The sequence below is a fragment of the Acinonyx jubatus genome, chromosome B1, assembly GCF_027475565.1.
Source record: "Acinonyx jubatus isolate Ajub_Pintada_27869175 chromosome B1, VMU_Ajub_asm_v1.0, whole genome shotgun sequence".
Lineage (NCBI taxonomy): Eukaryota > Metazoa > Chordata > Mammalia > Carnivora > Felidae > Acinonyx > Acinonyx jubatus.
In genome coordinates this window covers 82,746,825-82,761,804 of record NC_069382.1, presented here as the reverse complement: position 1 = coordinate 82,761,804, position 14,980 = coordinate 82,746,825, and the positions used below count along the sequence as shown (strand labels likewise).

General features: G+C 41.1%; 1 protein-coding gene across 2 annotated transcripts in view; it reads left to right on the top strand.

Moving 5' to 3' along the window:
* Nucleotides 1–579: 579 nt before the first annotated feature.
* The window catches only part of IL15 (interleukin 15), an 80,077-nt gene continuing 65,676 nt past the window's right edge, over nt 580–14,980 (top strand). The window contains exon 1 of one of the 2 annotated variants that reach the window (XM_015073623.3): nt 580–940. The gene's annotated coding sequence lies outside the window, so the exon portion shown is untranslated. Of the gene's footprint in view, nt 941–1,338; nt 1,475–14,980 lie in introns of those variants that run through there. The other variant, XM_015073624.3, reaches the window with a different exon arrangement.

The window sequence follows — 14,980 nt, the reverse complement described above, 5'->3', positions numbered from 1 at the left end:
GGGAAGCACTTTTTATTAGGGATTTTCGGTAATTCAAATGTGTTCAAGGTTTTCTCCAAAGTGTTTCCAAAACTGAGCAGGAGGTCTTTTCTGATGACTCTGTGTAGATAAAGATCACTCAGCTTCAGAGAACCTAGTCCCTTCCTTCAACTGTAAAATATTATAATAACATTTCACACGGTCCTATTTGATGGGGCCATGTGCAGTGTAAGACTAGACTGGAAAAGTAATTTACAGGCTGGCTCATTCCTTCCAGTTTACCCTAACTCCCTAGTCATCCAGGTGTCTTACTCCGTTCTAATAAAACTTCAGAGGCTATCTTCTTACAGCCTGCGCCGCGCGGGTTGAGGGGCTGGTCTGGAACAGTCGCCCAACTCGCTCCTACATATTTTTTCCCTCGCCTGTGGGCCACTTGGGTGCACGCCACGCGCCCAGGTCTCCAGGCTTCTCTGGGGAAGCCTCCTGCGCCAAGCTAGGCTGGGTGCGTGCGGCGGGTGGTCTCTGAGATTTCTCGCTTTCTCTGCAGGTGCCCCAGGAGGTAAAGGCCGAAATCGGGGGCAGGCGCTCCCTGCCTTCGTCCAAGCTCTCCCTCCAGGTTTTGCGCCCCAGGACTGGGCAGTGGCGGAAACTTGCGGGGCGTCCCAGCCCTGGGGGCGTGGAGCTGCAACAGCTGGGCAGTCGTTCAGGGGCTGCTGCCATGCCGCCCCTCCCCCAGCCTCCTCTGAAGATGTTTATCTTGCCCTCTGCTCCTTGCTCTTTTCTCTTTCACTTTTCTTTTCGCTGAGGGTTGGGACTCCCTGGGTTCAGGGCGCCCAGGGGAACCCCAGCTGACTCGCTGTTTGTAGTCGAAGCCCAACGCCAAGGCAGGGAGCCGGGTGGCAGTTCCCGTCCGGCTGCGCCGCTCGCCGCCCCCCAGCCCTACAGCCGGGACTCGATGGAGGTACAGAGTTCTGCTTCTCCGCCTGTGTGGGGGAAGGTGGTGGTGGTTGAAAGGGCGATGGAATTTTCCCCGAAAGTCTACGCCTCGGGCCTCTCCCAGCTCCGGGCGGACCTACCCATTTCCCCCCACCAGCTGCGGACCGGACCGCCCGCCCTCTCACGGGGAACACTTAACCGCGACTTCAGTTTTCCGTTGCACTACGTGCAGAGGTTTTCCCCCTTCTGACCCTTTATTCCTCCCGTGGGCTCTCCTCGCCATCCTCTGCTCCCAGAGGAACGCAGATTGCTGGTCCGCTTGCGGGTCCCGCGCGGCTCCTCCGTGCGCTTGGCTCTTTCGGTGCGGCAGGCAGCGGGTCAGCGGGAGGCAGCGCCCGGCGCCGGTGTCTCCTCTCCGCTAACTCCGCAGCTGACCCGCGGAGAGAGAGGGACGTGCGCCTGCCTCCCGCCCCAGGCTGCCCGTTTCGGAGAAGACGCGGTCTGGCAGCACTGAGCGCTGAGTTCTGCACCTAACCGAGCTCAGAGAGTTCGAAGAAAGGTACCGCAGCTCCCCGCTTCTTCCCTGCCCCCTCCCACACTCCTTGCGGGTCAGCTCAAATGTGTCTAGGACCCTGCGGGTTGGTCTCTCCCTTTGCTTGCAAAATCAAGTTACCCTCCCCTTCTTTGATCAGGAGGACGGACACTTGTCCTCCTAGGGAGAGGAACTTGCAGAAATGGTTACTGATGGGCACTCAGGCCTGGGTCTATGTTATTAGTTCCAGCCTTGATCAAGCCACTCATCTCTTAGAAAAGCAGTATTAGAAACTTGGAAGAGATACAGGAGACTTAAGCTTGCAGTAAAATCCTTATTCAAGATGGATTTAAATGAAAGTCCAGTTAATTTTTTTCCAGTGTTACTGAGACTGCATTTTGCGAATGTTTACAATTCATTTTAATTGAACTATGAAATTCCGTGCGTTGAAGACTTTGATAACGTCAGCGTATCCATAAAGCAAGATGATTCTTAAACGATGCTTATAACAGATTCTTAAACAGGATGCGTCAGAAGTTTCAGAACTGGAAGTAAAGTGGTTTTCGCTAGCTATTTTTCCATTATGTTTTTAAAACTACTTTCTAATGTTACGGCAAGGGGCATGCCATCTACCTGTAACTGATGGGCTTCCTCATCTTGTCAGTGTGCCTAAAATAAAAAGGTTTTATTGACTTGATTGAATGAACAGATAAGGTCCGGGTGATCGTGGCCTTCAGCAGTGCAGTGGCTGTGTGGTGGACTATTCCACTGAAAGTATCAAGGTACAATATGGATCAAATTTTAAACTACTGTTCTTTTATTGAAAAGCAGTGTGGTGGGCATGGTAGATAGAGGAAGGAGGCACAAAGGAAAAAGCATAAAGATACAGAAAAGATATAAATATATCATTGTTTATATAAAGATATATAAAAGAAGGAACTGAAGAAAAAGCAATAGCCTTCTTAGACTTAAAAAGCGATGAAGAATTTAAAATTTTACATAATCAAGTTAAGATATCTCAGAAAGTTCTAAAGGTTTGTTGTGATTGTGTTTTAAGGTCACATTCTTACATCTCTCCCTCTGTTTCCTCCTCTCAAAATTTTAGTCATACTCAGAATGGCCTTTTCCTGCAGTATCATCTGCTCTGTGACAGAGTGACCCAGAGGAGTTAGGTTAGTCACTGGTCCTGAATCTCTAGTAGGCAGTGTTCCTATACTTTGATTTTTAATTGTCTGCCTGTCTGTCTGTCTATCTATCTATCTATCTATCTATCTATCATCTCTCTCTCTCTCTCCCTCTCCCTCTCTCTCTCTCTCTCTATATTAAGTAAGCTCTGCACCCAATGTGGGGCTTGCAGTCACATCCTTGAGATCAAGAGTCGCATGCTCTGTGGACTGAGCCAGCCAGATGCTCCTTCCCATACTTTGGTTCACTATTCTCTGCCGATTTGGAGTGGCAACTCTAGAACCTGGTTTGAAGCTGTTGTCCTGGAGTTTGGAACTTTACTGCAGATTATTGGGGGACTTAAGAAGAACAATTTGATGATTTTCTTTTCATCAATGAGATTTGTATATAAATGTCAACAGCTATATTGCAAGACACAATATTTGTCAATGAAATACACGTTTATAATCTTTTTTGGAGGATGGGGAAAATCTGTGGTTTAACGTTTATTGAAATAGAGTTTGGTAATTGAAGGCTTTTAAACCCTAGAAGGTTCTCCATCTCAGGTTTGCTGGCTCTAAGTAGATTTCAGGAAGGATGTGAATGAAGCCCTGAAATGTTGTATGTAAGTGGATTTTTCTGAAGAAAATATCCACAACTCTAATTAGGTTTTCAAATGTCTCTTGGACCTCAAATAGTTTTTAAAACATTTTAAAACTTAGAAAACTGTCCTTTTTTTCATTTCGCTCTTAGAGTTGACTGTTAAGTTTGTTCATTAGATAACTATTCTTTTGAAGGTTAGTTAATGATAATACAGACAGTGCTGTCTTTTGGCCAGCAACTTGAATTATGGGAAATAATATGAATCATAGCTAATACTTGTTGAGTTCTTAGTATGTACCGGACATTGTTCCGAGTATGTATGTATTTTTAAAAATCATCATGATAAACTTAGGTGGTGGTACGGGATGTGTTATATAGCCGAGAAAATGGAAGCATAGGGTAATTAAATAACTTTCCCAAAATCACAGAGCTAGTTAAGTGGTAGAGCTGGGATTTGAACCTGGACAGATTTCAGATCACTGGTGTTTATGAAGGATGATATTTCCATAGAAGTATTTCCCACAATTTGTCAGTGACAACTACCTACTACTTCATTTTGATGCAGTTTTATGATAGAAGGTTGGTTTTCAAGTAATACTGCTTATACAGTACTTGCATGATTGACTTCATTAATTATACATTTAAAGATTAGCCTTATGATCAAATAATATTCGCATGAGTATTTATTTGTGTTTGGTTCCTTGGAGAAATTTCTCTTACGGTTCCTGAATGAAAACATTTGTTTAATTTGCATCAGTTTTTGCTGATAGAGCATGACATAGGTACAGGTGGATTGATCAATGTCTGAATCTATCGATCTAGCTATTCATTCATCCATCCAAGTAGAAAGGTGGGATTCGTGGAGAGATCAGAACAGCAGCCTTTCCCAATTATATCACAACCGAGGTGGTGTAGTCAACTATTTAAGAAGCCTTTTCACAGGCTCCAATGGTATGAGAGTTGGCAAGAAGCCAGCTTCTTTCCTTAGCTCAGTATTAGCTCTTAGATTTACTTACCCCGTGATTGCAGATTACCACGTGAGGCTTTTGAGGTTGAACAATGCTTAAGTGCTTGCTGCTCTCCAATTTGAATGGATTGAATGGAAAAATTCCATAGGGGCGTTGAGAGAACATGTGTGGTTTTAGCTAGTACTGCGATGTATTTACTACTAGCTATTTAATGGTGAGTTTTACTAATTAACTATTATTAATTATATTAATTACTGTTTATTACTTCACTTTTTTTTCAGGTTACACTCAGTGTTGGAATGAAAAATAAATAAGAGGCTGTTTGATCTCATTTCAATTCAGCAGTGTTATTCATATATGTTTTATGTCTGGAGGCAGGGCATATGTATACATATATTTTTCAGTGTTTTATTCCAGAGTCCAGTAGTGTCTTGCAGGTCATCTTTGGAAGGACCAAAATATATGTAGATCTGCTATCTCTATCTATCTATCTATCTATCTATCTATCTATCTCCATGTATATTTTGTATATAGACCATATAAATATGGATTAAAAAAGTCTGAATGCCTGTTAGCTGATCATGTTCTAAGAATACATAGTTGATTGTTTTCCAAATACTAAGGTTTCTCCAAGTGCTAACAGGGTGCAGAGGGGATCAGGAGAGTGACGACAGTATTTTGTTAAATAGAGGAATTGAAACTGAAAATGATCCTACAAGAAGAAAATATGATCGGTTGTAAGGTTGGTGGGGGGAGGCTCTACTCATCAGAGTGACATAGGAAAGCAGCCCTGTGGCACATGCCATGATCCCTTGTATCATTTCACTCTCACTGGGCATTTCGTTCATGTACCTTCTAATAGAAACTTGAGAAATGAAATAAATACTCCTTGTGCACTGTTAGCACTGACTCCAGTTATTCTTTAACTGAACATTTTATAGCTAGAAACTTTACAGTATATTTCCCCCACTTATTTTCTTTTGTACGTATCAACAACAAAAAGTATATGTTTAAAAGTTTTAAAATAATTTTGTTAAAATTATTTTTTATGTTATTGTAAAGATTATTAGTACACAGGTAACCAGAGTAATTCATTTGAGTTTTGATAATTATGAGGCATAAAACTATATTGTATCATAAGATGTGTATCATAAATGTAGACCTGGGTGGTGTTGATATCAATGCTTTGATTAAGGCAGGTTTCTTTAATACCAGTTTTTCAAATTGCCCCTTTATTTGGCACCCTGGAGAGGCAAGGCACATGGTAAGATTCTGAATGGGAGAGTGATGAGCCTTTCTTTGGTAAAATGGGTGGGGGGTAATTATGAAAGGGGAAGTGGGAAAGGAGAACTTGCCAGAAAATGCTTGCTGTCAGCACATTTCAGGCATATTGCTTATAAAAAGGGGTCCCTTTGTAAATAGTGGATCTGGAAATTGGTTCCTTTAGAACTCTCTATACCCTTACAGACCTTGGACAGCTATGGGGTTCCCCAGGGGTGCCTGTTCTTCCCTTTGAAGATCTCAGTTTGCTCTGGTTCAACCTGTTGCCCGGCCTGCCCCCTCTGCTTGGTTTCTGGATCGCCATGGCCCATTGTGCTTAAGCAATAGTGTGTGTTTTTGTCGAGGGGTGAGGTGCGGGGGGGAGGGATGGTAAAGAACTGGCAGCTGCAGAGGCTTCCCACTGAGAGCAGTGTTGGGGGGGCAGGAATAGGTTCTAGCCCTGCTTGGGGTCTTAGATAGCCTTCCCAGTCTGGGCTCCTCTTCCATGCAGTTCTAGACACACTTCTCTATACTCTAGACCGCCCTTGCTATTCCTGCTCACTTTTTGTCATTCTTCCTGCCTCCTGCTCAAAGCCTCCAATCTCCATAGTTTCTGAAACCCCTTCCACTGCCCAGGTAGAATTATTTTCTCCTTATATTTCTCCTTGTATGCTGTAATAGCTTTTGTCTCTGTAAATTAATCTTGTTATGTGTCTCTACAGTTATATTTTGAATAAAGACATAATAGTGTGAGCCCAGCCAAGGGTTGGTCACATGACTGGTTTGTATCGACTTCAGTGAGAGATCATTCAACAATTTAAGAAGTAATCAGAGGAATTTAAAACAGGTAGGAAATATAATATAGCAAAAAAACAATGTTGGAGTATTATAATAAAAACAGTATTTGGGGAAAATTAGTCTGGGGTAGGATTTATTGAAGAAAAAATAATTAGAGATAAGGAAATGAGCCAGAAATCCACGGCAGTCCGTCAGATGTACAGTCTTATTCCTATTATCTGCTAAAGGACATAGCTATAGCAATTCATTCCTTCTCTCTATCATCAATTTTTGTCTCTCTCTAATGGGTCTTTCCCATGACTGTAATTTCTCCCATAAACAGCAACAACAAACAAGTCTCTTTGGCTTCGTGTTTCTCTCCAGCTGCCACCTGGTTTTTAGGTCTCCATTTTATAGGAAAGCTCTGAAAGTCAATTCTACTTTCTGTCTCCAATTTCTCTCTTCTCATTCTCTCTTGAACCAGGCAGCCTGTCATTCCTACTGCTCCATAAAACTGTATCATTAGAGATACCAAGACCCCCCCCCTCCCCCATGTTAAATCCGTGGTTAGGGCTGGGTTCTCTTTCAGCAGGACCTGAGTTCTTCATTTTTGCTTCCAGACAGTCCTCCTCTCTTCATTGTCCTCTGCCTCCCCATCATCCATTTCAGTAGCTTGCTGGTTCCTATTCCCTATCCTTTCAACAGAGGAGTCCGCTGCTCAGTCACTGGATCCTTTCTCTATCTATGTACACTCACTCCCTGACTGTATCCTGCCTGGTGGTTGTTAGTGCCTTCCGAGAGTGGTGATTCGTGTCTCCAGTCATGACCTCCCCCTGAACTCCAGACTCATCTAGAAAACAGTCTAGTCTGCATTCCTGAGTAGATGTATCCTACTCGTTGAATTCCTGACTTAACCCCCAAAACTGCTTCTTCCATGGTCTCCCTTATCTCACTTGATGGCCGTTCTATTCTTTGAGTTGCATGGATAATCTCTTAGTCAGTCTCGGAGTTCTCCTTTTTTTTTTTTCATACCCCACATTTTAATCTGCCACTAAGTCCTTTAAACTGTCCTTTCAAAATATATCCCACATCTGACTTCTTGTCACCTTTGCAGCTGCCATCTTGGTCCAAGCCACTATTGTCCTGCCTTATGGTATTATTGCAAGAGTTGGTCTCCCTGATGCTGTACTTGCTCCCCCCACCCCCAGCTTGTTCTTAACACAACACAGCAGTCAGAATGCTTCTGTTATTTGCCCTGCCTGCATTAAACAAACAAACAAACCCACAAAATAAATAAACAGAAACACCCAGAACCCACTGGCTTGACAAATAGTAATTTGTTATTTGTCATGATTCTGCAATCTGGGCTACATTCAGCTTGTTGGAGATGAAACATCCCAGAAGATTTCTTCATTCCTGTGTCTGGCACCTCAGCTGGGCTGACTGGAAAGTTAAAGACCCCTCCTTTGAGTCATTCTTCCTTTTCCATGAGAAATAGCTCTTGTCAGCACTTGGGTAGACTGCTTCCAGCTTTGAGTTCGGGATCTAGGGATCTTCTGTGTCCTCCTTTTCGTTTACCTGGTGGTGAGTTATTTTAGTACAATTTTCTCATAAACCTCGAGGCCTTTCTATAAATTTTATTGAGGTTCATTCCATTATGGAAAACTTATGTACCCAAGACTTTTATGACAGGCTCCTCTTTACTTCGGCTGCAAATCCGAATGCTATAGGAGAGACCCTTACTGTTTTAGAAACCCTTTGGAGAGCATCTGGGTGTCTCAGTCAGTTAAGCGTCAGACTTTGGCTCAGGTCATGATCTTGTGGTTCGTGGGTTTGAGCCCCACGTCAGGCTCTGTCCTGACAGCTCAGAGCCTGGAACCTGCTTCGGATTCTGTGTCTCTCCATCTCTCTCTGCTCCTCCCCCACCTTGTGCTCTGTCTCTATCTCTGTGTCTCACACAAAAATAAAAAATAAATGTTAAAAAAAAAAAAAAAAAGAAGAAGTCCTTTGTCCCACTGACTGAGTCTCTGAGGCTCTGCCTTAATGTGAGGTCTTAATGAGGCATCTTCCAGCCACATGCTTGATTTGATCTTTAACCTGAGAGTACATTGTACTAATACTTGGCTTTGAACTTTGTCCTAAGACTGCTTCTTTCTTTGAGCATCTACTGCTGTCTGGAGAGGCAAGAATGACAAAAAGTTTAATTTTCTTTTTTTTTTTTTTTAATTTTCTTTTTTTAAATATTTATTTATTTTTGAGACAGGGAGAGATAGCATGAACGGGGGAGGGTCAGAGAGAGAGAGGGAGACACAGAATCTGAAACAGGCTCCAGGCTCTGAGCTGTCAACACAGAGCCCGACGCGGGGCTCGAACTCACGGACCGCGAGATCATGACCTGAGCCGAAGTCGGATGCTTAACCGACTGGGCCACCCAGGCGCCCCAAAAAGTTTTATTTTCTAACCTAGCAAGTCCTGTGTTGAATGATTCCCTCTAACTTCTACTTGAACACTTCAGTTCATCTTTCTCTTCCCGTAATTAATCCTAGGCAGCTGAATGAAGCCAGTTATCACATTCAGAAATCTCCTTAGGTAGGCCCACAAGCTCATGAGGTATGTTTTCATTCTTCCATATTGTTGCAGTGTTGCCAAACATTCTGCCACTACGTAATACGAGTTGCTTCTGTCCGGCCTCCAGGAAGAAGTTCATCAATGTCTTTCTGGCCTTCACTGTGTCCTTGATACTCTTTAGGTGTCTACACATCACCCGGTCTCATCCCAATTTTAGTGTCAGTTTTTCATTGCTATACAATAAACTCCAAAATTTAGAACCATTTTATTTGTTCAAGGTTTTGAGGTTAGAAATTTGTGACAATGACTTGTCTCTACTCCACAATGTCTGTGGTCTCAGTTGATTTGACTCCATTTGTCCAAGGACTATCGGAGATGGTTCAAGACATTGAATCTGGCTGTTGGCTGGGTTCCTTCATTCTCTTCCACTTGGCCTTTTCACATGGCGAGATTGGGCTTTCTTCTGGCATGATGGTCTCAGGGTTGTCAGACTCCTTCCATAGTGTCCAGGGTCCATAAAAGAGGAAGTGGGAGCTGCAAATCCTCTTAAGGCCTGGGAACAAAATTCCCAGACTTTATGTTTGCTTCATTGGTCAGAATGAAACAGTCAGAAGCCCATCCCAGATTCAGTGGGAGAGGACACAGACTCTGCCTCTTGCTGGGTCACTTGTCATGCTTGTTCACGAAAGGAAGACAGTGATGACAGCATCCATCTTTGGAGATTATCAGCTGCACGTTGTGATTTTATTTTTAAAGTCTATTTATTTTTGAGAGAGGGAGAGCATGAGAGGGGGAGGTGCCGAGAGAGAACGAGACAGAAGATCTGAAACAGGCTCTGTTCTGACGGCAGAAAGCCCGATATGGGGCCTGAACTCAAGAACTATGAGATAATGACCAGAGCCTAAGTCTGATGCTTAACCTAGTGAGCCACCCAGGTACCCTCGTTGTGATTCTGTTAAAACATTAATTAGGTCATGCTACTCTATTCAAAACCACTATTGCCTTCTCATCTCACTTCTCTAAAAGCCAAATTCCGTTACAATGGTCAGTAAGGCCTTAGTAATTTGTATATCTGTTATCTCCTCTACTATTATTCCTTTAGCTCACTGTTTCAGTCACACTGACCGTCTTTCTACCCAGCACCTGTACTGCACTGCTCTTATCTAAGAGTCTTTGAATTTGCTGTTCCCCTTCTTAGACTGCTGTTATCTCAGATATAGCCCACTCCCTTACTTCACTGGTTTAGTTCAATATCCCATTTGCAGTGAGATTTTCCCTAATCCATGTACTTCCTGTGGCAGGCACTCCCACCAGCACTGTGCTTAAACTCTTTTCAATGTACCTATAACTATAAACTAAGGTTTATGGTACTTTATCCCAAACTCTTAGGGTCAGATGTGTTTGGAGTTCAGATTTTTTTCAGTTTTTGGAAAGGTAACTGTTATGGACTGAATTGAATGTCCCCGCCCCCTTCCCTCCCCCCACCCCCCAACTACTTCCAGACTTCCATGCAAGAGAGGCTTACCCTCTTAGAAACTTTCAGACAGGCAGTATAGTGTCATTAACTGTAGTCACCAGGCTGTACATTGCATTCCCATGGCATGTTTATTTTATAACTGGAAGCTTGTACCTTTTGACGCCTTGTATTCATTTCACCCACCCACCAAGCCCCTGCTTCTGGCAACCACCGATCTATTTTCTGTAGCTGTGAGTTCATTTTGTAAATACACCAGTCTTTAAAGAGTCACTTTCTCTGCGAAATTCTCCAGGCAAAACCCCAACATTACTTCCCCTCTAGCCACCTCCTCCCCTCGGAAATATTGACTACATTTTCTCCTTTGTTCTGTCCTCTCCCGATGGATAGCTCTCTAATTGTATCTGCGACATTTTATCATTATTGACTTGTGTTCATATTGACTCTCCTCTTGAATAAATGATGAAGATGGGACAAAGAATGACAAGAACTGTGATCATGGAGTTGGAAGGGCTGGAGTTTGGGAAACACCGTATTTATAAAATTACTCCCTCAATAAAAATGGGCACGTAGTAAACCTTTAATAATGTTATTTTTCTTGTCAATAATCTATCACAGGGGCGCCTGGGTGGCTCAGTCAGTTAAGCGTCCGACTTCGGCTCAGGTCATGATCTCACGGTCCGTGAGTTCCAGCCCCACGTCGGGCTCTGTGCTGACAGCTCAGAACCTGGAGCCTGCTTCAGATTCTTTGTCTCCCTCTCTCTCTGCCCCTCCCCCACTTATGGTCTGTCTGTCTCTCTCCCAAAAATAAACATTAAAAAATTAAAAAAAATAATCTATTACATATTGCTGAGGGGTCAAGTGATAGTAAGTTTTTGAGAAAAGGAGTTTGACCAGGTTTGACTAGAAATACATCACCAGTGATCATCACAGAGCTGTTGGAAAACCACTCCCAGCAGACTCCTTATTGTCAAGGTCAGGAGGGGAAATAGAATTTCCTAAGGATCTAATTTGGGTCAGGTTACTGATAAAATCCTTACATTCATTTTTAGGATGATGCTTATGAGCTTTATAGATTAGAATGAACCTTTTTAGAACTAAAACAAAGAAAAGGAGGGGCTGTTTAATATTTTGTGCCCGTTTTTATTGAGGGAGTAATTTTATAAGTGCAAAGCAAATGCTTCAACAAATGAAATGAAACAAGATACACCCTATTCTCTAAATTTCTTCAAATAAAAATTTTTAAACTTTCTTAATTTTTTTTTGCCAAGTATTTTGAAAAAAAAATGATTTCGAAGTACAAAAAAGATGAGAAAATTTTTGTAAAAATATTAGGATGGTTAATATTTGACTTATTTAGTGCTCCTTTTCCCAAGAATCCTAGGAAACAAATATATAGTCATAACAGCTTTATGATGTCACTTGAAAATTTGCAGTAACCCCAAATGGCAACATTTTAAGGATCTATATCGTATACCTTTAGACTCTACTCCTAGGAAGCAAGATCCTCTTTTCATTATTTCGTGAAGGACGTCTAAAACTTCAGACATGTGGTTTTATGATGGCTCATTTAGATTGATATTGAGGTATTTCTCCTCTAAACTTTGACCTTTCTTAATTCAAGATGCATTACTCTCAGCCTCTGCGGTTTATAAAGTATTGGCTTCCATGCTATGGTTGTCAATCAGGCCGATGAACAATGGACCATAAACCTTCCTAAAAATACAAATATTTATTGAACATTTTCTCAGTGCATGGCTCAATGCCAAGTGCTCTGAGGGATAAAAAGCTGAACTGAACATGATTCCTTTCAGGAACTTGTTATCTACTGGAGAAATGAATATTGGTATATGAATAGCTGGGTCATCCACGTATGGTTGTACTAAACAGCTGTCCATTCTCTAAACATGTTTTCTGTCATCACTAAGCATGTGGATGTGTGTGTCTCCCCTCCAGAGTGCATTATTCCATCCATTCTTTTCCCTCTCCCCTTTCTCCTGATTCACCCACCTGGTCCAGAGGTCTCAGTTTGGTATTGTTTTTTTTTGAGGATATTTTCCTAAATTTCCAAGATTGGATTAGGTATCTCTTGTTCTTAACTTTATTCAGTAAATATTTCAATAGCTAACATTTATTGTTGGCCATGTGCCAAGCACTTTAACTTGTGGAACCCTCATAAACTCCTGGAGGTGCTTTTCCAGCTACTCTTCAGATGACTCAGAGGCACCAAGACCCTGTGCCCAAGGTCCTTAGTTAAGTCTCTCTCCAGAGCCTGTACCCTTCACTAGTCTGCTACCTCACTGGAAGAACTAAGAAGAGGCATGAAGATTAAAAGGGAGGAGGTAAAATTATCTTTATTTATAAATGAAAGCCATGAAAATTAACCAGCTATGAAAACTAATAAGCAAGTTCATCAAGACTGTCGGAGTAACAAAGCCTCAGCAGCATTTTTTAATATTAAATAAAATATTAGCTAACGTAAGAGTAAAACACAGTGCTACTGCCCCTGCCAGGAGACACTCTTATCTTAATCAAATGGAATTTACCTACAGATCGTAGGGATGGTCCAATATTAGAAAACCTACTAATATAATCCTAATGGATGCATGCAGAAAAAGCTTTATCAAACTTTTGAATAAGAGTTTCGTAAGATTAAATGGGATCTTCCAAATGGGTAAATGAATGAATGACATTTGCAAAATAATCTCTAGTAAACATCATACTTAATACAGAACTATGCTTAAAAAGCATTTTCTTTAGTTTTGGAGAATGATGACAGTGTCAGTAAGAGTGCAACTATTTAACAGAGTAAATAGAATAAATAAAAAAAAACAAAGTAAATAAAAAAACAAAGATAACAGCTGCTTATTTTTACTGAGTACTTAATGTGTAAGCAGTATTCTAAGTGCTTTGTAAGTTTTGCTTTATTTAAACAATAGTAAATGTCAAATTTTTACTTACCTTTACTTCCTATATCTTTTTGCTTCCTCCGAAAATTACTTCAAACAGGCTGCAAAGGGTGAATTTTTCTGAGGTCTTATGTACCTGTGAATATACTAATTTTTCCCAGATGTAAATAATGGCTTGCCCAGATACTTAATTCTAGGTACAAGGTTATTTTTCTTCAGCATTTAAAAAAATTTTTTTTTAATGCTTATTCATTTTTGAGAGACAGAGAGAGACAGACTGTGAGTGGGGGAGGGGCAGAAATAGGGGTAGACACAGAATGAGAAGCAGGCTCCAGACTCTGAGCTGTCAGCACAGAACTTGATGCAGGGCTGGAACTCACAAACCCTGCGATCATGACATGAGCCAAAGTCAGGCACTTAACTGACTGAGCCATTCGGGCACCCCTATTTTTCTTCAGCATTGTGGGGACTCTGCTCCATTATCTTCTTGTATCTGTTGTTTCTTTCAAGAAGCCTGATGTCACTGTGACCTTTGTCTGTTTTCACTCTAATGAATATTGTTGAAGTTTCTCTTTGGCGTGAATTTTTTTTTATTTTTTTTTTAATTCCAGTGTAGTTAATATACAGTGCTGTATTAGTTTCCAATGTACAGTATAATGATTCAATAGTTCTATATATGACTCAGTGCTTATCATGGCAAATGTACACTTAATCCTCTTCGCCTGTTTCACCAATCTCCCCACCTACCTCCCCTCTGGTAGCCATCTGTTTGTTCTCTATACTTAAGAGTTTGTTTTTTTGTTTGTTTGTCTCTTTTTTCTTTATTTTGTTTCTTAAACTCCACCTATGAGTGAAATCAAATGGTATTTATCTTTCTTTGACTGACATATTTTACTTAGCATTATACTCTCTAGATCCATCCATATTGTTGCAAATGGAAGATTTCATTCTTTTTTACGGCTGAGTAATATTCCATTGTAAATATACCACATCTTCTTTATCCATTCATCTATATAAATGGACTCTTGGGTTGCTTCCATAATTTGGCTATTGTAAATAATGCTGCAGTAAACATAGGGGCGCGTATATATTTCCAAATTAGTGTTTTTGTGCTATTTGGGTAAATACCCAGTAGTAGAATTATTGCATCATATGGTAATTCTATTTTTAATTTTTTAAAGAACTTCTGTACTGTTTTCCACAGTGGCTCTACCTGTTTGCATTCTCACCAACAGTACATGGGAGTTCCTTTTTCTCTACATCCTTGCCAATGCTTGCTGTTTGTTGTATTTTTTATTTTAGCCATTCTGACAGGTGTGAGGTGATACCTCATTGTGGTTTTGATTTGCATTCCCTGATGATCGGTGATGTTGAGCATCTTTTAATGTGTCTGTTGGCCATTTGTGTGTCTTCTTTGGAGGTCTTAAATCTTTGTGAATGCTATTAAAATATCCCTAACTATGAGTGGGATGTGTTTTTAAGTTATTTTCTTTGCTAGTCTGTTACCTTCTTTATTTTGAGGTCTGATGTTTAGAATTTTGGAAAAATCTTGATTATTATCTTTTTATTTGTTGTCTTATTTTTCAGACTGTAAGTACACAGAGTTGAATTTCCTACTTTCATCCTCCATGTACACTTCACTCTTCCTTTTTTTTTTTTTTCCCTAGCTAATTTTTACTTACTAATGGCTTCCAGGATATTGCCCGATCTAACTGTGTAGCTCATTCTGCCACTTTCCAGCAGTATTGTTTCCGACATTCAGGCTATCTACTTAATTCTCTACTTTATGACTTGTGGCTTTTTTATATTT